This window comes from Manis pentadactyla, chromosome 1 (assembly GCF_030020395.1).
Source record: "Manis pentadactyla isolate mManPen7 chromosome 1, mManPen7.hap1, whole genome shotgun sequence".
Classification (NCBI taxonomy): Eukaryota; Metazoa; Chordata; class Mammalia; order Pholidota; family Manidae; genus Manis; species Manis pentadactyla.
This window is the reverse complement of record NC_080019.1, coordinates 44,974,917-44,999,076: the sequence shown is the minus strand read 5'-3', so window position 1 is coordinate 44,999,076 and position 24,160 is coordinate 44,974,917. Positions and strand designations below refer to the sequence as shown.

The 24,160-nt window shown below is 40.4% G+C and overlaps 1 long non-coding RNA gene across 2 annotated transcripts in view; it reads left to right on the top strand.

Annotated features, from left to right (window-relative positions):
* LOC130682627 (uncharacterized) overlaps nt 1-21,739 on the top strand; it is a 34,510-nt gene extending 12,771 nt beyond the window's left edge. The window contains exons 2-3 of one of the 2 annotated variants that reach the window (XR_008995922.1): nt 20,066-20,399; nt 21,083-21,739. This is a non-coding gene — a long non-coding RNA (uncharacterized LOC130682627). Of the gene's footprint in view, nt 1-18,141; nt 20,400-21,082 lie in introns of those variants that run through there. The other variant, XR_008995921.1, reaches the window with a different exon arrangement.
* Nucleotides 21,740-24,160: the final 2,421 nt, after the last annotated feature.

Sequence of the window (24,160 nt, the reverse complement as noted above, 5' to 3'; positions counted from 1 at the left end):
CTGTGGGTTTGTCATATATGGAGTTTATTATGTTGAGATACTTGCCCTCTATACCCATCTTGTTGAGAGTTTTTATCATGAATGGATATTGAATTTCATCATATGCTTTTTCAGCATCTATGGAGATGATTGTGTGGTTTTTGTCCTTCTTTTTGTTGACGTGGTGGATGATGTTGATGGATTTTCAAATGTTGTACCATCCTTGCATCCCTGGGATCAATCCCCCTTGATCATGATAGAAGATCTTTTTGATGTATTTTTTAATTTGGTTTGCTAATATTTTGTTGAGTATTTTTGCATCTATGTTCGTCAGAGATATTGGTCTGTAATTATCTTTTTTTGTGCTGTCTTTGCCTGGTTTTGGTATTAGAGGGATGTTGGCCTCATAGAATGAATTTGGGAGTATTCCCTCCTCTTCTACTTTTTGGAAAACTTTAAGGAGGATGGGTATAAGGTCTTCACTAAATATTTGATAAAATTCAGCAGTGAAGTCATCTAGTCCAGGAGTTTTGTTCTTAGGTAGTTTTTTTTTTTCTTTTGGTATTGTTAATCTACAGTTACATGAGGAACATTATGTTTACTAGACTCCCCCCATTACCAAGTCCCCCCAATAAACCCCATTACAGTCACTGTCCATTCAGGGTAGTAATATGCTGTAGAATCACTACTTGTCTTCTCTGTGTTACACAGCCCTCCCCGAGACCCCCCCCACATTATACATGCTAATTGTAATGCCCCCTTTCTTTCCCTCCCCCTTATCCCTCCCTCCCCACCCATCCTCCCCAGTCCCTTTTCCTTTGGTAACTGTTAGTCAATTCTTGGGTTCTGTGATTCTGCTGCTATTTTGTTCCTTCAGTTTTTTGTTCTTACACTCCACATATGAGTGAAATCATTTGGTACTTGTCTTTCTCTGCATGGCTTATTTCACTGAGCATAATACCCTCTAGCTCCATCCATGTTGTTGCAAATGGTAGGATTTGTTTTCTTCTTATGGCTAAATAATATTCCATTGTGTATATGTACCACATGTTCTTTATCCATTCATCTACTAATGGACACTTAGGTTGCTTCCATTTCCTGGCTATTGTAAATAGTTCAGCGATAAACATAGGGATGCATATGTCTTTTTCAAACTGGGCTGCTGTATTCTTAGGGTAAATTCCTGGAAGTGGAATTCCTGGGTCAAATGGTATTTCTATTTTGAGTTTTTTGAGCAACCTCCATACTGCTTTCCACAATGGTTGAACTAATTTACAGTCCCTCCAGCAGTGTACGAGGGCTCCCTTTTCTCCACAACCTCGCCAACATTTGTTGTTGTTTGCCTTTTGGATGGTGACAATCCTTACTGGAGTGAGGCACTATTGCACTGTGGTCTTAAATTGCATTTCTCTGATGACTAGGGATGTGGAGTATCTTTTCATGTGTCTGTTGGCCATCTGAATTTCTTCTTTGGAGAAGTGTCTGTTCAGGTCCTCTGCCCACTTTTTAATTGGATTATTTGCTTTTTGTTTGTTGAGGTGTGTGAGCTCTTTATATATTTTTGGTGTCAACCCTTTATTGGATCTGTCATTTATGAATATTCTCTCCCATACTTTATGATGCCTTTTTGTTCTATTGGTGGTGTCCTTTGCTGTACAAAAGCTTTTTAGCTTGATATAGTCCCACTTGTTTATTTTTCCTTTTGTTTCCCTTGCCCAGGGAGATATGTTCATGAAGAAGTCACTCATATTTATATCCAAGAGATTTTTGCCTGTTTTTTTTCTAAGATTTTATAGTTTCTTGACTTAGATTTAGGTCTTTGATCCACTTTGAATTTACTTTTGTGTATGGGTTTAGACAGTGATCCCGTTTCATTCTCTTACATGTAACTGTCCAGTTTTGCCAATACCAGCCGTTGAAGAGGCTCTCATTTCCCTATTGTATGTCCATGGCTCCATTATCATATTTGGGTTAATATCTGGAGTCTCTGTTCTGTTCCACTGGTCTATGGCTCTGTTCTTGTGCCAGTACCAAATTTTCTTGATTACTGTGGCTTCGTAGTAGAGCTTGAAGTTGGGAAGCAAGATGCCCCATGCTTTATTCTTCCTTCTCATGATTGCTTTGGCTATTCGGGGTCTTCGGTGGTTCCATATGAATTTTAAAACTATTTGTTCCAGTTTGTTGAAGAATGTTGTTGGTATTTTGATAGGCATTGCATTGTATCTCTAGATTGCTTTAGGCAGGATGGCCATTTTGACAATATTAATTCTTCCTAGCCAAGAGCATGGAATGAGTTTGTTTCCGTTTGTTATTGTCCTCTTTAATTTCTCTTAAGAGTGTCTTGTAGTTTTCAGGGTATAGGTCTTTCACTTCTTTGGTTAGGTTTATTCCTAGGTATTTCATTCTTTTTGATGCAATTGTGAATGGAATTGTTTTCCTGATTTCTCTTGCTGTTAGTTCATTGTTAGTGTATAGGAAAGCAACAGATTTCTGTGTATGAATTTTGCATCCTGCAACTTTGCTGAGCTCAAATACTAGTTCTAGTAGTTTTGTAGTGGATTCTTTAGGGTTTTTTATGTACACTATCATGTCATCTGCAAATAGTGACAGTTTGACTTCTTCTTTACCAATCTGGATTCCTTGTATTTCTTTGTTTTGCCTGATTGCCGTGGCTAGGACCTCCAGCACTATGTTGAATAACAGTGGGGAGAGTGGGCATCCCTGTCTTGTTACCAATCTTAAAGGGAAAGCCCTCAGCTTCTCGTTGTTAAGTACGATGTTGGCTTGTCATATATGACCTTTATTATGGGTTTGTCGTATATGGCCTTTATTATGTTGAGGTATTTACCCTCTATGTCCATTTTGTTGAGAGTTTTTATCATGAATGGATGTTGAATTTTGTTGAATGCTTTTTCAGCATCTGTGGAAATGATCATGTGGATTCTGTCCTTCTTTTTGTTGATGTAGTGGATGATGTTGATGGATTTTCGAATGTTGTACCATCCTTGCATCCCTGAGATGAATCCCCCTTGATCATGGTGTATGATCCTCTTGATTTATTTTTGAATTTGGTTTGCTAATATTTTGTTGAGTATTTTTGCATCTATGTTCATCAGAGATATTGGTCTGTAATTTTCTTTTTTGGTGGTATCTTTGCCTCGTTTTGGTATTAGAGTGATGCTGGCTTCATAGAATGAGTTTGGAAGTATTTCTTCCTCTTCTATTTTTTGGAAAACTTTGAAAGGAATAGGTATTGTGTCTTCTCTAAATGTCTGATAAAATTCAGCGGTGAATCCGTCTGGTTCAGGGGGTTTGCTCTTGGGTAATTTTTTGATTACCGATTCAATTTCTTTGCAGGTAATTGGTCTATTCATATTTTCTGTTTCTTCCTGGGTCAACGTTGGAAGGTTGTATTTTTCTAGAAAGTTGTACATTTCTTCCAGGTTGTCCAGTGTGTTATCATATAATTTTTCATAGTGTTCTCTCATAATTATTTGTATTTCTGTTGTGTCCACAGTGATTTTTCCTTTCTCATTTCTGACTCTGTTTATGTGGGTAGACTCTCTTTTTTTCTTGAGAAGTCTGGCTAGGGATTTATCTAATTTATTTTCTCGAAGAACCAGCTCCTGCTTTCATTGATTCTTTCTATTGCTTTGTTCTTCTTGATTTTATTTATTTCTGCTTTAATTTTTTTTATATCCCTCATTCTAGACTTTGGGCCTCATGTGTTCTTTTTTTTCTAATTTCATTAATTGTGAGTTTAGACTGTTCATTTGGGATTGTTCTTCTTTCCTGAGGTAGGCCTGTATTGCAATATATTTCCCTCTTAGCATGGCCTTCACAGCATCCCACAGATTTTTGCAGTGTTGAATTATTGTTGTCATTTTTCTCCATATATTGCTTGATCTCTGTTTTTATTTGGTCATTGATCCATTGATTATTTAGGACCATGTTATTAAGCCTCCGTGTGTTTGTGGGCCTTTTCATTTTCTTTGTGTGATTTATTTCTAGTTTCATACCTTTGTGATTTGAGAAGCTGGTTGGTACAACTTCAATCTTTTTGAATTTACTGAGTCTCTTTTTGTGGCCTAGTACATCATCTATTCCTGAAAATATTCCATGTGCACTTGAAAAGAATGTGTATCCTGTTGCTTTTGGATGTAGAGTTCTATAGATGTCTATCAGGTCCATCTGTTCTAGTGTGTTGTTCAGTGCCTCTGTGTCCTTACTTATTTTCTGTCTGGTGGATCTATCCTTTGGAGTGAGTGGTGTGTTGAAGTCTCCCAAAATGAATACATTGCATTCTATTTCCCCTTTTAGTTCTGTTAGTATTTGTTTCACATATGTAGGTGATCCTGAGTTGGGTGCATAGATATTTATAATAGTTATATCCTCTTGTTGGACTGACCCCTTTATCATTATGTAATGTCCTTCTTTGTGTCTTGTTAGTTTCTTTGTTTTGAAGTTTATTATGTCTGGTACAAATAGTGCAACTGCTGCTTTTTTCTCCCTATTAGTTGCATGAGATATCTTTTTCCATCCCTTTACTTTCAGTCTGTGTATGTCTTTGGGTTTGATGTGAGGCAGCATATAGATGGGTCTTGTTTTTTCATCCATTCAGTGACTACATCTTTTGATTGGTGCATTCAGACCATTTACATTTAGGGTGGTTATCGATAAGTATGTACTTATTGCCATTGCAGGCTTTAGATTCGTGGTTACCAACGTTTCAAGGGTAATTCCCTTACTATCTAACAGTCTAATTTACTTCACCCCATATGCTATTACAAACACAACCTAAAGATTCCTTTTTTTTTTCTCCTTTTCTTCCTCCCCCATTCTTTGTATGTTACGAATCATATTCTGTACTGTTTGTCTATCCCTTGGGTGACATCTATTTAACCTTAGGAATACTTCCATCTACAGGAGTCTCTCCAAACAAAAAAGTTTGTTTGTGGGAGGTAAATTCTCTCAGCTTTTGCTTATCTGAAAAGTGTTTAGTCCCTCCTTCAAATTAAATAAGCTTGCCGGGTAGAGTATTCTTGATTCAAGGCCCTTCTGCTTCTTTGCATTAAATATATCATGCCACTCCCTTCTGGCCTATAAGATTTCTGTTGAGAAGTCTGATGATAGCCTGATGGGTTTTCCTTTGTATGTGATCTTTTTTCTCTCTCTGCTGCTTTTAAAAGTCTGTCTTTATCCGTGACCTTTGCCATTTTAATTATTATATGTCTTGATGTTGTCTTCCTTGAGTCCCTTGTGTTGGGTGGTCTGTGCATCTCCATGGCTTGAGAGACTATCTCCTTCCCCAGATTGGGGAAGTTTTCAGCAATTACCTCCTCAGTGACACTTTCTATCCCTTTTTCTCTCTCTTCTTCTTCTGGTACCCCTGTTGTACAAACATTGTTCCGTTTGGATTGGTCACACAGTTCTCTCAATAATTCTTTCACTCTTAGAGATTCTTTTTTCTCTCTGTGCCTCAGCTTCTTTGTATTTCTCTTCTCTAATTTCTGTTCCACTTACTTAAAGTCTCTTCTACTACATCTAATCTGCTTTTATGTCCCTCCATTGTATGTTTAATTTCAGATACAGAATTTCTTAATGATTGAATCTCCATCTTAATTTCATTCTTGACTTCTTGAATACTTTTCTGTTCTTCCGTAAACATGTTTATAATTTTTATTTTGAACACTCTTTTAGGAAGATTGGTGAGTTCAGTTTTATTTGACCCTTTTTCTGGGGTTCGTGAGATTTTGGTCTGAACCATGTTCTTTTGATGTTTTATATTTCTGTGTGGTTTCCTTTAGTGCCCAGAAGTCCAGTCTCTGGAGCTGCTCAGCCCCTAAAGTGAGGTTGAGGGTCATACAGGAGCAAACCTGGTGCCTGGGGGGAGGATTCCTGATTCCCATCTGCCGTGCCTGTCTCCAGTGTCAGAGCCAGTGGTCTGAGCACACAGGTGTAAGCCTCTGTGCTTTGCGTTTCTAGCTGTTTTAGGCGGGGCCTACCTTTGACTGGCCTGACACCTGCACAGTGACTGCCGGTTTGCGAGCCGGTACTGTTAGGCCAGTAGGAAGATGCAGCAGGCTGTGAATCACAGTGGGGGGCCTCAGAGCTGAGTAGCCAGCCAGGGGAATGGAGCGTCTGAAGCTCCTCAAAGTTCCCAATCTGCTGGGCAGAGCACACCCAGACATCCTTGTCCCCCTATCCATTCTCCCGCGCAGCAAGCTCTGCCTCACCCCTTCAGCTGCTAGGAAGCCTCTCAGACCACCTGCCTTTCCCTTGTCCCAGAGCAGCCAGGTGTGGATCCTTTCCTCCACAAATGGCCAGAATCTGTCTCTCAAGTACTCTGCCTGTCCCAGCTCCCAATCCTCCAAAGCACCACACAGTGTAGGTTTCTGCTCCCAAAGCAGACCTCCAGGGCTGGGTGTTCCATAGTCCCAGGCTTCCACCCCCTCCCTGCTCTGTTTCTCTTCCTCCAACCGGTGAGCTTGGGTTGGGGAAGGCCTTGGGTCCCGCTGGATCAAGGCTTTCGTATGTTACCCTGTTTCGAGAGGTCTGCTCTTTTCATGAGGTCTCTATGCAGTCTGGTGCTGCCTTCTTTCCTGTTGTTTTTTAGGGTTAGTTGTATTAACTATATTTTCACACTATCTATGGTTTTAGGAGTTCTCTGTCACACCGCCATCTTGAATCTCCAGGCCTAGTTTATTCCTTAACTCAGCCTTTAACATGTTGTTCTCCCTTCTTCTAGGGAACAAACCTCCAGAGCATAGTCAGGACAGAGAACAAACTTCCCGAGCATAGTCAGGACAGAGAACAGACCTACAGTGCTAATGAACCAATGTGTCAGTTTTGATGGATAAAAAATGCTGAGATATAAATCAACATGACAAGCCTATTCTTAAGATAAAACTTCAAAGTAATTAATTATTAACCACTTGTATATATCATGCCTTATACTGACCCCTACCCAAAAGGTTTTATAAAAACTCAAAACTTAAACCTTTAAAGCACACCTCTCCTTTGAGTTTGCCCACACTCCACTTTCTTTGAGAGTGTACTTTGCTTTAAATAAAACCTTCTTGCTGCTTAGCTTCTTGCATTTTGTCTGTGAATCCTTCCAAGCCTGTTGGGAGGTTTATAGGCGACCCCTTTCCATCACTGGTGCTAAGTATATTTGTTACTTTGTTATTTCATTCATGCCTTAAGCTCAAGTCTTTTCTCTCTGCTGTTTTCAGATGTAGGAAAGCAGCTGCAGAGACCTCTCATTGCGGAGGCTTGCATGTTCCTGTTGCCTGGGTGACCTGGACAGGACTGCAGCCATATAGTCATGTTCTTTAGCAGCCTGCCTGAATGTCTCCTTTTCTTTATTTTGGAAAGTTCTAAGATCATAACTTAATCCATCCAGTGTTCTGAGGCTCCCATAACTCTTGGGTGGTAGGGATGTAATTCCCACACCACACACATCCACGTGGACATTGGACCCTGGTTTTAGGAGTTGGCAAGGGATTTGTCCTATGCCAAGCAAGAGTTAAATGAAATTTCCTTTCCTTCCTCTGATCTTTCTTGCTTTTCACCACATGCATAACTGCACAAATAAATAAGCCACTCTTCCTGGCACTACTCAACTTTGATACCTGTTTTTACTTTCCCTTTAACGAATTCCTTTTTACTTGTACTTGTTGAACCTGTTCTTGAATTCTTTCTCTTTATCAGAGTCCGGGACCTCCTGGGTTGAGGTTTCACTTAGAGTGCAGGGAGATACCTCCCCAGATGGGACTGCCTGGCAACAAAAGTACCTGGAAGGCTGCAAACCTGGTCTTTGGACAAGGCAGAGGAAAATTGCTGTCCGTGTGCCTACATAGGTGTGTTAGGACTCTTAGAGCTTTTAAGCAAGATTAGGTCACTAGGTGCAAATAAGTCATCCTCAAGACTCTTTGTGCACTAAGCAATAGTCATTATTGAGTTGATGACTAAGGCAATCCAAACATGACTTATCAGGAATTCTCTGCCCAAGGAGGTCAGAGGAGAGAATGGGAGTGGTGGGCAGAGAATCATGGGCAGTTCTGGGCAGGCCAGAGTGAGTCATCTGCTCCAGGGCTGATACCAGGAAACCAGGCTAAGGGCTTTTGCCTCTGCTGCTCATTCCCTTCACCTTTTCCCCAAATCCCAGTTCTGTCAACTCTCTCATTCTTTGATTTTTCTGACAAAAGGCCCTGGAGTTGGAACAACTCTAACTTTATAGAGAGGGATGCCAAGGTCCAGAGAGGAGAAATGATTCACCCTTATTGCAGCAGCTCATTTTTTTCAGAGCTGGCACTAGCAGGGCCTCTTGGCTACCAGCCCCTTGTTCCGGCCCCCACCATGTCACTTTCTTCTTTGAGTGCCAGCCAACAGGGGACACGGGAGACATGGTGGAAATTTGAAGGGGATGTCTCTCAACTGTGAAGTGCTCCAGGGAATTTACAGAGAGGCAGGAGGAGTTGGACGGCAGAGGCTGATCTTTCAAGACCCTATTCTCAACAGAAAATCCAGTTTCAGGTTGCATTCTCTAAAAATTAAACTCTGAGCTAACAAACTCTGTGACCCTTTCATAGATCTCTAATATTTTGCTAGACAAATATTGGGACCTCTTTTCAAGATTTTTGTTTTCTGTTCCCCTTTTAAAACAGTTTTTTGAAGTTTGTGAACTTAAAACAAGGCCCAGTTTTTCTCCCCTGATAAACAGGATGAGGTCTCATCTTTCCTGCCGGGATGTCCCGAGGCAGGAACATTCTCCTCCTCCCGTGACCACAGGCAATTATGGAGGGGGTCTTAAACTGAATCCATTTTGTATCACAGGAAGAGTGCAGTTTTCATAGGTAAAGAATTGCAAGTGCTGGTCTCTGATCTCTGGCGAGTGAGCGCTCCCCCCTTCCTTCTGTGATGCAGTCCCTACAAGTGACAAAATAATGCTTTTAAATTTTGTCTCTACCCCGCCCTGCAACAATTTGGCATAGTCACCAAGATAAGGAGCAGTACAGACCCCAGGAAGAGTAGAGATGTAATGCAGGATGAAATAAGTGCCCACTCGGTGAGACCCCTTAGTGTCTTCTGTGCCCTCCTCCAAGCCTCTCGCAGCCTTCCACAGCGTACTGGTATTAATGTATCAAGTTCTGACCCTGGGCTGGCTTAGAAAGGCCTTGTTGCTTCAGGCAAGTATCAGAAACCTGTTTTTCTACCCGTTTGACTGTCTTGCCTCTGTTGTGCCCCTCTCCTCTCAGATCCCTCAATATCATGTGCATTCTATTTCCCTTCAGGCTAGATTAGTGTCCTTTTGATGCCATTTGGCTGGAGGGAAAGCCCAGCCTTCCCCAAGTCAGTTAATTTTAAACATCTTGGCCCCTCTTCCTTATAATTTGGGATTGGTGTACCAGCGGTGACCCAAAACTTCTGGTACTGATCTTGGGACCACTACTTCCTGAAATGTTTAAGGCAAAAAAAAAAGTGAACTTTCATCCTTGCCAGACTGAGTCAGAGATCTTATAAAGTAAAAGGCTAAGCCCTTAATTGCCACTGGGAGAAATTACAAAACCTCACTAAGAATATTGGTAAAATTATCTTCTAGGAGGTCTTTTATGTACCTTTAAAAGGCCTCAGATGGCAGAAGATTAGGCCCTCCTACCTTTAGAGGAGGTGTGCCAATTGTCACTTAATGCCTCCTTGCTCCTGATGGAACCTTCCTTCTTTGCCAGCAGGCTCAATGTGAAGCTTTATCAGTAGGGGGTGCTCGAGGGTAAATTTCATCCACAAGCGCAGGTGCTTTCCTGCTCTCTAACTTCTGCCTACTGTACCCCAGCTGTTGGGTTAGTTCTGCCTGTCAGCCAGCGCCCATAGTTTCCTGCTTGCCAGCCTCAGCGGCTGACTGTACAGCTCTGGCCCCGGGCAACCCGGCGAACTTCTGCCATCCGTTGGCAGCAGTCACACCCTCTCCAGTGAGGTCTGGGTCCCAACCTCATGGAGGAACTCCCTCCACTTCCAAGTTTAGTTCCTTCTTTGAATACTCTCCCTCTGTCTTAAGGTATTTTTTCAAGTTCTCTTTTATTCTCTCATAGTGGTTAGTCCCGTTTAAATAGTTAAAATTCTTTATGTTAAACTTTCCCTATTCAAATGACTGTGGTTACTGTCTCCTGACTGTCCTTCTGTGGGTCATGATGCTGATTTTACTAGCGTTAAAAAACAAAATTTAACCAGTCTATTTGGAGATTTAATTGGCTTTATTAAGCGATTCATGAATGGGCAGCATCCCCTCAACCAAGCACAGATGCTTGCAGGAGTGTACATCATGGAAGGTTTTTATAGGCAGGAGGATGTGACAAGTTATAGAAAAGATTAGGGATTGTTTCAGGAAAGGTCGCCCTCACGTAGGAGGAAGAGCAGGGGACCTTATGCAGATTATTTCACCAATGGTTAGGAAATTCCTGATTGATTGGTTTAAAATCCCATTCCTGGGAGAGGCTGAGACTGTTGTAAGCTCAGGTGTGATGCTTGGCCTAGCAGAAGTGACACCATGTTGGGCCTGTTTTTCTTTTTAATACTATTAGGTCAAAGTCTTCATAAATTCAAAATCAACTGAGCATCTGAAAATACATGGTTCCTAATATCACTGGAAATTATACATAATGATTTAGAACTGGCTTATTAATAAGCCAGAAATCATATTATTAATTTTATACTTAGAATTGGCATTAAATCGTTGTATGGTTTAATGGTAGTGAAATAAAACTCTTAACAAAACTTTGGAGACTGAGATTTCTGGAGTAAAACAGCAGATTCTCCCTTTCCCTCTAGTAGCATTGGCACTAAGAACAGTCTAATAGCAGAAAGCCTCCACCTTTTAAGACCTCAGGACCATCCATTGTTAGAAATCCAATGCCCTCAAATTGAAAAAAACTGCACCAGTCCATCTATCCAATGAAGGAACTCTATCAGCACACACAGAATGCATGACTGGGTGACTCAAGACCAGTACTGGGCAATGGCAATAAATGGTGAGCCACAAATGTGAGCCACTTATGTAATTAAAAATTTTCTAATAGCCACATTAAGAAAGTAAAGAGAAACAGGTGAAATTAATTTTAATAATACATTTTCATTTAACCCAAAATGTCAAAAATATTGTCAAGATATAATCAATATTAAATATTAGTGAGATATTTACATTCTTTTGTATACTGTCTCAAAATCTGGTGTGTGCTTCATACTTGCAGCACTTCTCAGCTCAGACTAGTCACATTTCAAGCACTCAGCACATAGAGCTAGTGGCTACTTATATTGAGCAGTGCAGTTCTAGAACATGTTTGATCACACACACTTAATGGCAATGACACTGTGGGAGAGAGTTAAAACAAAAGAAACTGCATAAAAAATATTGGGCTTTATTCTGGAGTTTTATTGATACAATTAATATTGTATTTTTAAGTCATTTTCTTGTATTAAGATACAAATAAACAGTAATTATGTGTATTTTAGGAATCAAGATTTTCATTATAAATAGGAAGTCTTCACAGATTCAAGAATTCTATTAGTAACGCTTTGCATAACTATTGAGCTTGTTACTCAATCATGTTGATATTAACTTGTTTATTGATATCATGAAGAATATAGAAACTTAAATATAGCAGCTAGGATACATTTTCTGACTCAAAAGGATTATTAGTAGAATGAACCTAGAAGTCCAGACCTTGAATCAGATCTAGCCATGTAAAATATCCAAAATCCAATTGCATTTAATTTTTAAGATCCTCAGGATTTATATAGTCCTATGAATATGAAAGAAGGCACAACTCCCTCAGTTCTTCATGTCTTAAAATTAAATGCAAAAGACATTACTATGTAACATCAAATTCAAGGATCTCGAGAGATATTTACATATCTTTACTTTTTAATGTAAAGGTGTTTACATATCAACATGTACATTTATATAAAGATTTCAGAACTCAATCAAGTATTCAACTTGGCTAAAAACCACATACTTTTAAGGAGAAAAAATATGTAACATAAAACAAAGCTAGGGAAGTGTCTAGGTGATCATTCCCCTATTTATGTATTAAAGTATGTATTTTCTTTTTTTGTGGAATATTTTAAAGCAAATATCAGATATTGTATATGTTCAACCAATTATTACCCTCTTGACATTATGAATCATTAACATAACCATATATAGAGTTTAGTGCTTCCCATGGGATCTAAAACAAGGTTGTTAGCCTCCCAGCCCAAGTGCTGGTAAGTAGTTTCAGGTCACTGGTATGTTAACTGCCTTCTTCAGGTAGTAAACATTTTTTAACCCGGGAAGCTTTAGAATAAAACATAGAAATATTTAAGAGAAAAGATCCATTGGTATTAATATTTTTTTTGTGTTAAGAAAGTGGCTTTGCGTATCTGATGTTTTACATATTTGTCACAGGAATGGGGGTTTTGTCTGATAGATGACAGCGTGATTTGAAATGTTTGAGCAATATAGATTTTTTATTTTAAGGTGAAATCTTACTGAACTAGTCTTAATATTGAAACAACTAGGAGATCTCTAGATGCCTAATATTTATAAGTTTATTGCTGCATTGGATTTATAAGTATGAATTTCTACCCAGGAAAGCTGTTTACTAAATTAAAGCAGTTGAAGTACCCAAAAGGAAATGTGGTGAAGCAGTCCACCACATACATACAATTACAAGCACCCTGGTCCCTGACCCCTCCTCCCTTCCCCATGTAAGAACAACCACAGAGCCACACAGGATGGAGCCCCAATATAGAAAAGGCTGCCTGGACACTAGCAGGTTGCCATCCTGTCTTATCTATTTATAACTTCCACCAAGATGGCCCACCTGTGATCCCCAGGTTCCTCCTTACTCTCCCTGACAGCTTAGCACACAACTGGATGAAGGAGCATGAGAGAATTAAAAATGTTAGGCACACACCTGGATTTTTTAACTTAGTGGTTTTTCCTTGTGTGCCCTGCTTTTCTTCTGCCACTGGTAATGTGGGGAAGCACCCTCTTAAGAGATGTGAGGTTAGGAGCCATCCCTGGGTCTGAGTTAGGCTTATTTTGTGGGCAGCCCGAGACGACCCCTACTGGAAGGCAGGTGCTACCACAGTCAAATCTCCAAAAATGTGTTCCTCTCCAGGAAAACATAGATTCATATTTAGATTCATATCTAAACTCAGTAATATTCTCACCTTATGGGACGACTTTTCCAACGTGTATAAATTACAAACCACACATCCCCCCTTCCATCCTCCAAAGCACTGGTGAGAGAAGCAAAACTATGGTGGTAAACAAAACTAAATAAAACTTTGCAACAAGCAGGCTTTATGTGGCCTGAAGCCCTTCCAAGAATCCAAATGGACTCTAATGCTGCAATTCTACAATCCACCAGACCTCAGGACTCAGGCCTTACCAACACTGCTGTCTGGATGGTATTCCAGTAGTGTGGCTCAAACCCTGAGAACTTCCTTATAATCTGTTGTTCTCTTGTTGTAGTACTTACTTATATCCTGGGTGCTCCTTTGCAGTAGGCCAGACCACCCTCCATTCCATCCGGCACATATGTTCCAGCAGGATACTAGAACTATGACAGGGAATTTCAAGAACACAAGTGGAAAGTAGCCTGTGATGTTCTCTTGACCATCCCCATGACTGTGGGGTTCCAGACCATCCTCAAGGATCCAAGGGTCGCAAGTCACAATTACCTCAAAACCAAGAGCAAGCAAGGTAAATCTGGATATAATTCATAGTGACCACCAAAGCCCTGTGGCATCTTTAACCTGGAAAAGACTGGGTTACTGGATGGCATTCAAGTTGGGCTCAGTGAAGACCACAAAGGAGTTATATAGGACTGTGTGGGGATGCAAGACAAATAGTCTTAGGTCTCATTTGTGAAATGGGAGACTGCTGGGCTAATAATACTATAAGATTCTTAAGTCTTCACCTTGCTTAACTCCATAGTTTACAGTCTGCATATCAGGGAGGTCCATCTTCCCTGTCCCTGTGCACCATAGCTCTCCTTCAAATGTCTTTTGCAGAGGGTTACACATACCCACACAATAGTTGGTGCACAACAGACTTTGGCATTGTCTGTTGTGTTCTCTGCTGCATGTCCTACCTTTGGGACACAATGTGCTAAGTGCTATAAAGATTCCCCCACCTAAAGACTCTCTAAGATGTGAACTCTCTCTGACATTGCATGTGTGTTGGAATATAGAGAACTCCTTCACCTTGAGGAAAGTTATGTCCTTTATCTAGCTCAAATCCTGGAACTGGGATTTTTGAGCTTGAAGGCCCATTGTGAAACCTGTGGGAACTCTAGAACAAGGCCAAATGCAACCAGGGATGCCACTGGTGCTCCACAAATCAAGGAGGTGTCTCTTGCCTCTGTAAAGAAATAAATAGCTCATTAACTTTAACTGTGACTCAGGGTAGATAAAAAAAGGTACACATAAAAATAAAGAGATATCCAAGGTTCTTCACTCTCTAAGAGAGGAATAATCCGTCAGTTTGTTGAGGTGGACCTGGACATTGGTAGACAATTTTAAAGTTATTAATTACAAATTATTCTGATTTCAAGATGAACTCTCATATGTTTGTTATACTACTGAGGGTTTGCTTGTCAGTTTCATTAAGCAAACCTGCTTCCCAACTTTTAACTTTTTGAAAGGCCAAACAAATGAGCCTCTAAGGAGCAGAGAGACAAAGCCAAGACTATGTGAAATTATTTATAGCATGGAAGGGTGTATTTATAGCCTACTAAATAGATAGTTGACAGCACACCTATCAAAGGTAGGATACAAAGAGGAAAGCAGCCCCATTGTTCCCAGAGCTTCATGTCATTTATTCTGAAAGATAAGCTTTGAGTTACAGAAATCCATAATGTTCGACTATATACGCAGGAATTATGACTGTCCTTATATACCTTCACTGTTTTACTGGACATAAGCTATGACTTTTAAAAATGTACATTATCAGAACCCCCCTTATCATAGGCCTAAATGTAAAACTCCAAATTATAAAATTTCTAGAAGAAAATATTTGTGACCTTAGAGCAAGCAGAGATTTCTTAGATAAGACACAAAAAACACAATTCATAAAAGAAAAAAGTTAATTGTTTGAACTTCACCAAAATTAAGAACTTCTGCTCTTCCAATGTTAAAGTAGTGAAAACTCACAGATCACAAGTCAGAAATCACAGGCTAGGAGAAAGTATTTGTAAATCATATACCTGATAAAGGACTTATATCCAGGACTTACATCTTTATATATCCAAGATTATATATAAAGAGCCCTATTTACTCAATAGTAAGAAAACAAACAGCCCAGTGTTTTAAAAAATGGAGCAAAGGATTTGAAAAGACACTTCACCAAACAATATATTTGTATGGCATGTAAGCACATGAAAATATGTTCAATAAGGAAATGGAAATCAAAACCACAATGAATTAAAACCTACTTCACACTTACCTAACAGACTAAAATGAAAGACTGACCACACTGAGTATTTATGAGAATGTGGAGAATCAGAACTCAAAAGGCCCCTGGAGTTGGAACAGGACTTGCTAAGGCAAAGTAATATAGTCACTTTCAGAAAGCAGCTGGCCCGCTTGCTTACAAGGTTAAGCATACACTTACCATAAAACCTATCCATCTCATTCATAATATTTACCCAAGTGAAATGAAAACCTATGCTTACCACAAATCTGCACATGAATATTTATAATCACAAAAAAACTGGAAACATCCTGTTTATATAAACTGAATATCCCTCAAATGCAGGGAGGATAAACGAGCTGCAGTACAGACAAACGTTGGAGAGAATGTAATTTGATACAATCACTTTGAGAAACTGTTTGGCAGTATTTACCAAAGTCAATACATCCAGCAATTGTATTCCTGGAGATTAACCCAGGAGAAATGCATGTTTGCCAAAGGCTTATACAAGAATGTTCATAGCAGTGCTACTTGTAATAACCCTGTAATGAAGAGTCTGACTCCATTTTTGATGTTTGACCACTGATATCATTCAAACCCCATTACTCCCCTTTTCCTTTTTGCCCCGCTTAGACATACCAGTAGGAAAACCCAGGTGCTCCTCTCATTGGTAAGGGTGGGAAGTTCAAACCATAGACACTAGCCTGTGGAAGAGGGAGTTTTCATTCTGGACTCTTTTCCATGCCAACTACTATTAAACAGTTACCTTTTAAGATAAAAACCACCCAGGGCTATAGGAGATCCTCTTCAGGTATCTTTCACTCCTTGGTCAAAGGCAGAACTAAGGGCCACAGTTAAAAAGATTTCTTACCCTCGGGGAGAATCCTCAAATTTTTGTAAATAGAGGCAAGCACAGAGAGAAAAATAAAATTTCCCATTGTCCCTTCTGTAGGAGCCATGGGCAGAGCAGGCTGACCCAAGAATGCCACTTTGGCACATAGATTATGTCAGCTGAAAACAATCAAGATGCAGAAAGACACACACACACACCTGCAACTGCATAAAAAGAATTTAGATGGAGGGATTCCTCCAGGATGAGAGCTGTCACCACAGACAACAATGTTTTATAATATGAAGTAGGTGTGGTAGACAGGGATGTGACTAAATCTGTTAAAATTGGTCTCTATCCTATTGTTTCTGTATGGCCCATCAAGTATTTGTTTACCAAACATTTACTCTTTCATATTCCAGTGGATTGCCTTCCTTCCCTACCCTCTCTCCTTAGTTCAGGATGACATACATATGTCACTGTCCCTGACTGTCTAGAATTTAATGTCTATGGATTCCCTGTTGTATGTAATTAAATTTTGTTTTTTTTTTCAGCTGTCAATATGTCTCATGTAAATTTGATTCTTAGACCAGCTAGAAGAACCTTGAAGGGTAGAGGAATATTCTTCCTCCCCAATACTTCCTAATCCAGACCAATTGATTATTGATCTTTTCTCTCCTAGGAGTGACTAACTATTGCCTTCTTGCTTGCTCATATTATATCCCAAGAACTTGCATCAGCTTTCTGCCTGCCTCAGACATGTAGGTTATCAGGCTATCTTTAGTAGTAACTCCAGATCTTGTGAAGAAGTATCTTCTTCACTGTTTTTGAGGATGCCTTTTGGGTCCATGAGGTTGTTCAGTACTGCCAAGAAATTTTATTGTTTGTCCTGGCTGAAACCCGAGATGGTGTTTGAAAGGATTTAATAACTTCCAAATTGGAAGCTGATATTAAAAACCTTATAGGAATTTTTAAAGGATTTTCCGCAAGTTAAATGTACCCAAAGGGGAAGAAAAATATTCTAACATAGGTGGATGGGTGGGTCTGTCCTTTGATATCATTTAGGTGGCAACCCAATTCTTTCTGGAATTAAAAACAGCTGTTCTTGTTTTACAACTATAGTCTTTACAGGATTGGAGGTGTGGCTCCAGTAACAATTCAAAGCCCACGGATTCTTTTACCAATCCCCAACCCTTGTTTATCTCAAAATGCTTGGTAAACTCTGGGAGGAACTTGCAGTTAGAGAGAGAGAGAGAGTGAGAGTGAGTGTGTGTGTGTGTGTGTTTTATATTGTTAGGGTCCAGGACTCCGGGGTTTCCCCAGAGAGCAAACCACACGGACACGGAGATGTAAATCCAAGCAAAGTCTTCAGCCAGCTAGCACCTCCCCTGACACGCAGGCCGAGTCCGAGCTGCCGACCCCCAGGCAACTTTAGGTAGGGATTATATAGGGTTTTCACAGCCGTTGCACTGAAGCCCGCGCATTTCTACAACCAATAATTTTAAAACACATTCTATATATTCTATATTTTAACCAATGGAGTTGAAACGAGAAAGCCCCGGTTACCTAACCGCTCCCGGTAATCTCCAGCTCACACAAGCATGTCTTCGTGACTTATCCCGGGTTATGTCCCAAGGCTACTGCCCACCTCTGGTTATCTAACTTAGGGCAGGCGTGTTAGCTTCGGGCAGTTTCTACGAAAACTGGGTGGCTCTTGCTCTAGGGTTTAGCTAGGTTTTATTCTTTTTCCTGACTTTTGCTGCTCTTTGCACTTCTTTACAATATGTGTGGCATTTTCTACCTCCAGATAGTATTGCTAAAGTTAATTTGTAAAAAGCTCTATTTAATTGGTTTAAAAATAAGTGCTTATAAATTGAACATTTCTAAATCTCAGAAATGTAATAGAAACTAACCCAAATGTTTTTCAAGTGCATGTGATCTAGGATAATTTTCATTTAGTAAAAATGAGCTTAGGTTTGTTGGTTTAATAAAATTAGACATGTCTTTAGCATTACCAACATTAAGTATCCTTTATATTCTACCCAAGGTGACTAAGAATAAGCTCATCTTAACCACTGTTACAAAATTTGTCAATAATAACTTGGTATAGTAAAGATCTTTACTTAAAAATAGCATCCAAAATCTTTTTGATAACCTGAAACCTTAAAATTTTGCTAAGTTAAATTAAGTGATGGGAGTTCATTGAATATCTAAATCATTTCCAAATAAGATATAATTACTAGGCAAGTCTAAATTTACATACTTTTGTCTCCTTATTACAGAGAAACTAAAGATAAATTTGGTCTATTGGTAAACATGTTTTGTACTTAATTGAAAGACCGTACTATGAAGAAGCAAGTTTCTAGAAATTACGAAATGTAGTCTTAAATTTGCCATTATAAAGAATACTGGTGCAACAGACAGTTCACAATTGCTTACTACTTATTTTTCACTAGAAATTAAGGTTTCTAAAAATTAAGAATTCTCATAAATGTTATTAAAGCCACTAGAAATAAGGGAAACATCTCTGCGAGAAGAAAAGTAGGATGTGTCGTTTTGGTAAAAGAAGGTGTGAAGAATCAAAACACATTTTTCATTGAAGTGAAAAGAAAGTAATTTTGTCCCACAGGTGAGAGGCTGGTTTTTTAAAGAGGGACAATTTAGGACAAAATCTGAATGTTAGTTTGTTGAAAAAGAATGTTAGTGTGTGATCAAGCTGGTGAAAATTAAAATTAATTTATTTAAAAATGATTTCAATGTCAAAAGTAAGCTTTAATATCAATAATAATCTTATATAAAACTGAAACTTCTTCTTTGTGTGAAAGAACAGAGTTTTCTTGAACTATTGGTCTGCTTAATATTAAGAGATTGTGAAGGGTTTTCCTTGTCCTTAGTGTTTTTGTTTTATCAGAATAATTTCTTGTGCTTCTCATTGTCTTAATCAGGTCTTTGATTTCTTAAGAAAACCGAGTCTCTTCAATAGCCAATATATCTATAAAGAGATTATGGCACATGTAAATGAAGTCCATTCAGCTTCTGCAAAATTTGACCTTTTATTGCCAGACTTTTGCCATTCTGATATTCCTGTGATGTAGCAACAGTCTTCACCAGAGTCAGAGAAATTAAGCTAAGCAAACAATGATTGCAAATTAAACAGTCAGGGCTATGGGAACCCCAAGATGTCTGCGGTCCCTTCCTGGATCCCTGTCAGACTCCTTTTTTCTTTTGGTTTTTGCATTTCTTCACTCACTTAGTGCCTTTAAGGAGAAACCATTTTGATTTCCAGAGGCCTCAGACCTCCTCTCACTGGACTCTGTGAACACCTGCAGCTGAACTTCAACTGCCACTTAGTATATAGGTTATAAAATGTTCTTATTATTGTACTCTGTTTTCCAGAGAGTTGAAGCCTTCCTTTGTTACACGGTTGGTGCCCTCACAGTAACAAAGAAACTGTTAGAACATGTTTCCACTTAGGGTATACATTCTGTAATCTCCAATGATAGGGGTCCTCACTTCACTGTGCAAATCATATAAGCTTTAAGGAAAGCCCCGCAAACTTCTGGACCTCAATCTTAAAGTTTCTGAACTTGCAAAAACGACTGGACTTCCCTGACTAAGGTATTGCCTTTGGTTTTGCTGACTGTTCACAGTACCAGCTTTTGAAAACATAAACTCACTCCATGTGAGATAGTTAGCAGCAGAACAATGTCTATTGGTGTACAACCTTTGTTGGTCCCTTGTTGTATATCATGCTAAAATGCAAGTGTCTAATGTATTATGCCCAAGCATATCGTCAGCAGGTAAAAGAAGCCTTACCAGAACCCAGTTCAAAGGATCCAGTTGGTCACAGACTAGAGCCTGGCGACCGGGTATACTGGAAACATCAGAGGAAGAGAGCTCTTGAGTCACCCTGGGAAGGACCTTTCTGAGTGCTCCTGACCACTGACACTGTTGCAGAATTAGAGGGCATTGAAACCCGGATACACATCTCACAACTAAATGCGGCTCACATTGACACCTGGTCTTGAACAGACACAGGAGACCACCTGTGAATCAGATTGAGGAAGAGAAGCTGACATTGGTGTAGACTGCTTCATCCCAAGATGATGGATCAAGACTATACTTCAACTAGATGTGAAACTACTTCTTCTTTTCCTTTCCTTTACTCTAGCATTGGCCTGGAAAGATAGCACTCTCATCCATAGCTCCTCAGCCCTTGCTAAGGGTGGTAACCTCTGGAATTTAGAACAGTTTTTAATTTCAGGCTAGGAGAAAACTGTGTCCCTAATTTATTACTAGCAAAATAAGGTATCTCATTGGCAAATTCCCCTACGTTTATATCATGGGCTTAAAACCTCCCACAGGCTTTCATGGTTTCTTTTGGCAGGTCCCTGCTTCCCTGGTTAGGGGTAAAGGTAAAGGGGAATATGATCAGGAACTTCTCCTAATTTCTGAAGTTACTGCAGAATTTGCTACTGAAGCAATAGCTGCCCAACAAAGATCCTCGGACTCTGGCCAAAGTTGTTCTTGATGACCGTATAGCCCTTGAGTATCTTTTAGCTGAGCAAGGGAATCGTCTGTGCTGTGGCCACACCACCTGCTGAAGCTGGATTAACACTTCTGGGGAAGGTGAAACTCGGTTAAGTAGGATCACAGAACAAGCCACTTAGCTTAAAAAGGTGTCTTTCTTTGATTTATTTCATTTTGATTGGTTTGGGTTTGGGAACCATGGCTCTGAAATGCACTCCAAACATTGGAATCATCCTGCTTAATAATTACCATAATAATCTCTCTGAAGTGTTGTATTCTCTGAAAAGGTTTAAATGCAGTTAAACAACTAACTACCAAACAGATGACCTCCCTGATACTGGAACTTAAGAGGAGAATTGAAGAGAATGACCGACTTAAGGCTCTCATTGAATCTGAATTAACCTGTGAATATCACAGAGGTAAAAGCACAAATGTCATGACCCATGGACACCACCACATAAGAGAAGCTAGAAAAGCTGCAGCAGCTACAGAGCAGTAACTGACAGTGGCGCTGACGCCTGACATTCTGATCACATCTCTCCGTCAGGCTGAGAATCTGATCATAAGGGAGGGAACCGTTAAAAAGATAGACACAGGCCCAACCTGGGGTCACTTCTGTTAGGCAAAGTCACCAAACTGGGGCTTAATACCTCACCTAGCTGCAGTTTCAACCTCCCCCAGATTGTAGTCAGTCAGGAATTTTCTGGTAAGCATCAATAAGAAAATGTCATCTGGGCCCTCTCCATTCCCCAAAGGAATCAACCTAATAAGGCCCTTTTGTCCCCAGATGGAGGTGACCTCTGAAACAACCCTTTTTGCTGTTTATGACTTCCTTGTCTTGCCTTTAAAAACCTTTCTGTTGCCCTTCGGAGCATTACTCTACTTGCTAGGTGGGATGCTGCCTGATCCATGAAACACTTAATAAAGCCAATTAGATCTTCAAATTTAGTTGGTTGAATTTCGTTTTTTTAACACCTCGCATAGCCCAGCAATCCCTGTGGTACTGAATGGGACGTGGGGGCTGACAGTATTTAGGAAAAGTCCAGAAATACTGACCACACCCTTTCATTTCTGGATCCACCCCAGAAGGATACACTCAAACTGTGGGTTGCCACCCAAAAGTGGGTTGTGAAATCAGTTAATGGGTCATGTCCAGCATTTAGAAAATATGAGATAGAATAGAAAATACTGAAATGCATTGCGGTTAGGTTAATTATTATTTTATGAAACTTGTGTAATGGACCTGCAGGTAAGATGCATATCCTACTGTGGGTGGAAATGGGCCTGGCTTCTAGTAGAAGTTCTACTCCTGTCCTGCTGGTTAGTGGGGTGGTCCCCATAGCCTCTGAGCCACGGACGTAGATTAATTTTGCTTGGTGGCTCAGATGTGAAAGTGACATGTTTATGCTTGGGACTCTGATTTAACCAAAGTGTCCTTGAGCCTATTCACATACTCAGAGCTCTCTCTACCTCTGAGGGACTGAGCTCTCTAGAAGGGAGGGTTGGAACCAGGTCAAATAAGCCTCTGGGACTTTTCACAGTCAGCTTCCTGATCTCATCCACATATTCCTTTTTCTAGACTTTCAGGCCACACCCAGGTCTGCTTCCAAACATTCCATTGCATTCTTCAGTTCTGCATTTCCTTATCTCTCATGGTTTCCTCATTTTGTGGCCACACTTCCCATTGTAATATGTAATATCTAGGGAAGCATGTGCTCGTGTGGAGCAGCATCTGTGTTGTTCTGTCCTCCCAACCCCAACCCTTCTGGGCCCCACTGTTTTGTGGAACCAGAGGAGGCAGAGTGGTCCTCTGTAGACCCCAGGGGTTTGTCCCGCAGACTTGGTTCAACAGTTTCCTCCCACTGACTGTCCCAGTGCTGGTGGGGTGACTGGGTGTTGCCTCAAAGGAACAGTCTTTGGATAGAGTAGGTAGATAACTGTCTCAGCAGACCCTGCAACAAGTATTTGAGTGTAAATTTTAGTTTGAGCAGTATAAAATGGTCATTTTTGTAAGTCAAAGAACATCAACTATTGATGTCATGAGGTTCAAGTAATAGTAGTTTCTTTGAGAGATGAAGGAGACAGTGCAAGAGAGTGGGCAAGTGAGCTAGAGGAGGGAGCGCTGCCAGTAAAGGGTGTGTTATATCAAACCAGTTACCCCTGTGGGTAGCTGGAGTTTGATCCCATTGGAGAAGCTCAGGGATAGAGTATAGGACACACACCTCAGAGTTCTACCCGGGGCAAGGCAAATGGGGTATTTTTGTATTACTCACTCCAGACATTGGTTGGGGGCTCTTAAGGGGAGAGGGAACATTATTATGTCCTTGGGACTTCTGGCATGCTGCACAGGGATGCAGGAGCAAAATAGGCTTTGTTAGCCAGAGCAAGTCCTTAGGGCAAAGCAATGTGGGCATTACCAGTTGGAAGTCAGCCAGCATATACCGAGCTGGTGAGAGAAGGGTATTGGGAGAGCCATCAAGAGCAACTGCTGCAGAAGCTGTGCCCTTGGATTCAGAAAGTACCAGCAGGTCTTGGCCACAAACTCAAGTATACAAGAAAATAGGCTCACATTTTTCTAGAATGATTTATTTTCTATTCTGAGACAGCCCATAGGGTATTGGAAAATAAATCTCAGTCACTGTGAGGGTCACCCCCTCTCAGAATTGTCAGTTCTAGGAGATTTCAACCAGTGCCAAGGCCCAGGCGAGTACTGTGCCACCTGGTTCTTGGGTATATGCTCATGTGGACATCCACTCAGATGTCATTTCCTGCTTCCCTGTTAGTCACCAGCTCCATACATCCACACCAGTATGGTCCACCAGCACCTTCAGGCCCAGAGTACTTTATCTGGTTGCTTATGCACCAGGCCAGGGTATGGGTTAGGACTGCCCATGGCCCTACTTAGTTTGGACTCATTACGTGCCATGCCCTGTGTTTAAGATTAAAAGGTTACACACTTAGAAAGTGTGGGCAATTTCAGAGAGAGGAGTGCCCTGAAAGGTTGGGAAAAGTTAAAGTTACACATTTAGAAAGTGTGGGCGACCTCAGAGAGAGGAGCTCCCTGAAAGGTTGGGGGTTCCCCCTTTTAAGGATTTTTCAGGAATGCGACAAAGGGCTAGGGTGTGGGCTTGTTAAGTGGTCTCAAGTATCTTTTATGAGACGTTAAGTTTGTTATCAGCCCTCTAGGTAATTCTGCAAAATTAGCTTATCAATCAAGACTGCCTGCCGTTCCTCCAAGGTGGGCAGAGTTATGTGTTTGCTAAAGAGTATTTTAAGAATCTTTTTCCTTCACCTCTCCGCTGGTGCCTGGGTGTGCAGCGCAGGCGCGGATGGCGGTGCTGAAGATGTGTACTTCAGCAAAGAGC